The sequence below is a fragment of the Magnolia sinica genome, chromosome 14 (assembly GCF_029962835.1).
Source record: "Magnolia sinica isolate HGM2019 chromosome 14, MsV1, whole genome shotgun sequence".
NCBI lineage: Eukaryota > Viridiplantae > Streptophyta > Magnoliopsida > Magnoliales > Magnoliaceae > Magnolia > Magnolia sinica.
The window spans coordinates 62,180,226-62,182,829 of record NC_080586.1 but is presented as its reverse complement, the minus strand read 5'-3'; the positions used below and the strand labels follow the sequence as shown (position 1 = coordinate 62,182,829).

Below are 2,604 nucleotides of genomic sequence, written 5' to 3'. Positions count from 1 at the left end.
GAGTAGTAAACCTTGATGATGATGATGCTGGTTCTAATTGAAAATAAGTTGGTCCATTTGTTCCACTCAAACATCTTTCTTTGGTAGTCCAGCAGACTATGAAACTGAACCTTTTCTGGGTCAAACGATTTGAGCTTGTTTTAGTTGTTTCATTTAAGCAGAGCAAGTTCGATTGGATCTTGCTTGCAGCCAGATGAATGCATAATATTTCTCAATTGGTTTTGATTAAATTATTGTTTGGTTTTATCTGAATTTTGCTGGATCTGAATTGGCATCAACCAATTCTCATTTTACCTTTGATTTGTTGTAGGAAAAATCAATGAACTGGAATTATCAAATAATATTTGTTCCGTAGACTCGGACTGGTCTTCTCCTGATAAGAGATCCATTTCATCAACTAATGTGTATAAGGTGAACTCCCAAGGAAGCTCAATAAGAACTCCAAATTCTGAGTTGTCTACAAGGTGGAGGCATACCCGCAATTTCTCATCCGCTGCAAGCCAGTTAACACTCTACAAGGTAGAGAATCTCTTACAGCCTGTTTGAAGGCAAGTAGAGTGAACCTCAATGGCAGCTACACAGCTCACCAAAGATCAACAGAAGAAACCAGTCCCTTGGAAACAATGGCAATCATTGGCAATGAGGAGATCATTGACATTAACCAAGGTATGTTAGCTGCTTAGATTGGTGTATATTTAAAAAAAAAAAACTAGGATACATGTGGGTCACCTTTTCTTTTATTTTTCTTTTTTTCTTTTTTTTAATACTTTTTGATAAGAAAGATTTTCTCTATTGCTACGGGTTTTAGGTGGCCGTGATCTCTATAGCTACGGATTTAAACCGTAAGGAGTTTTAAAGAGCTACGATCCGAATGGCTACGGTCGTACTGTGGGATAGTCATCTTCAGCTACGGATTTTATCCGTAGCTTTTGACCTACATTCTGGTAGTGTAGCAAAAAACTGATAATTTAGCGGCGTCCAGCACAACTGTCAGTAAAGGTCCTGACCGCTGGTAAAGCCTTTACCGACTGAGGCTTTACCGGCTGTTAACTAACCGCGGGCAAAGGATTTGCCCGCGGTTTTCTGGCTTTGCCGGCGGTTTTGACCGCCGGTAAAGGCTAGTTTTCTTGTAGTGTGCTCCAGATAACATGATGCGCACCCGTCCTCCTAACCCTTGTTTGATCTATGCACAAAATTCACATAAAAGGCATTATAAGATTAAAGAAAATAAACAGAAGATAGCTAATGTTTCCAAATTCATGTGGATGTTAGCAACATCTTCATTCTCTTAGAGAAATAGTTACACTGACTCTGTTGAAGACAACCCTATCACAGAAAGCTGCTACTTTGTCCTGTTTCAATCCCTTATTCAAACTCTTCAACTTGCTGATATCACTAAAATGATGTCAATATAATATATTAATTATATATCAAATTTAGATAGGCGATAAGAGTGTGTTTGGTTGCATCAAAATTTAATGAAATATCATGAGATTTTTCTTATAATTAGACTGATTAATCTTGAAAATACCATGAAATTTCATGATATTTGGTGCAACCAGAAGCACCCTAAAGCAAAACTAAAGGTCGAGATTTATCACTTCAAGATATAAGCTACATAACAGTTATAAGCACATTGAAATAGTCTCCTTTTGAATGCTCCTCCAAATGAAATTTTGTCATTTATACCTACAACCAACACAAATTGTAATGTAATGAGCCAAAGAAAACATAAGAACATCAATGCAGAAACTCAAGTAAATCAGTCACAGGAGTAGATCCTTGTTTAAAATGTAAAACCTATGTATATACAATCATAAACTTGAGGAACACCACAAAAGATTGTTGGCTTCAATTCTTGAATGTCCTCAACCAAATACCGAACATCCTACAAGTAAAAGGATAGCACCAGCTACAATAAGATTTTGTTTTATGAGTGAATTTAGATACAAGACATGTTCCATCAGTATCTGGCAAGTGCTTGCCATCAATAAGATTTTTGAGAGGAATCCCACCATTGTTGAGATTAGGAATTTGCTTGCGGTACCAGAACAGAACTAGTTACCACAATATGTACAAGGAATACCGGGACACTACTCTTAATGGTGTTGTTGAGCAAATGTATGACAAGATGGCTTCTCGCCACAGGGTAAGGTCTCCTTGCATTCAGATCATCAAGACAGCTACCATACCTGACTCGCTTTGCAAGAGAGAGAATACCAAGCAATTTCATGATTCCAAAATCATGTTCCCATTAGTGTTCAAGAAGGTTAGGCCACCAACTAGGAAGCTTAAGACAACATTCAAGGCATCGAGGCCTAATTTGTTCATATAATTCTGATCAATGATGTCTGCGACTTTGTGTTGCCAGATCAGATTCGTTGAAACTATTAGAAAGTTGAGATGCTTTCAAGTTATTTGGGATTTTAGTCTCTATGGCATAAGCTTTTCTTTATTGGTTTTTATATTTTAAAAATTTTAAGTGTGGTTTAAGACATGATGGTGAAGGATATTAACTTGTTTTTTATTTCTTTAAAAAAAAAAAAAGGTACAAGGCATGTTCATGTATATGTAGTGCCAGACCTTGCACTAGGCTCATATGTT

At 36.8% G+C, this 2,604-nt stretch overlaps 1 long non-coding RNA gene across 1 annotated transcript; it reads right to left on the bottom strand.

The window, feature by feature from the left end:
- Positions 1–1,135: 1,135 nt before the first annotated feature.
- LOC131226073 (uncharacterized) lies at positions 1,136–1,890 on the bottom strand. The gene is made up of 4 exons (XR_009161642.1): positions 1,801–1,890; positions 1,619–1,689; positions 1,311–1,382; positions 1,136–1,183 (listed from the first exon to the last, which is right to left on the bottom strand). It is a non-coding gene; the product is annotated as an uncharacterized LOC131226073 (long non-coding RNA).
- Between the last annotated feature and the right edge of the window lie 714 nt (positions 1,891–2,604).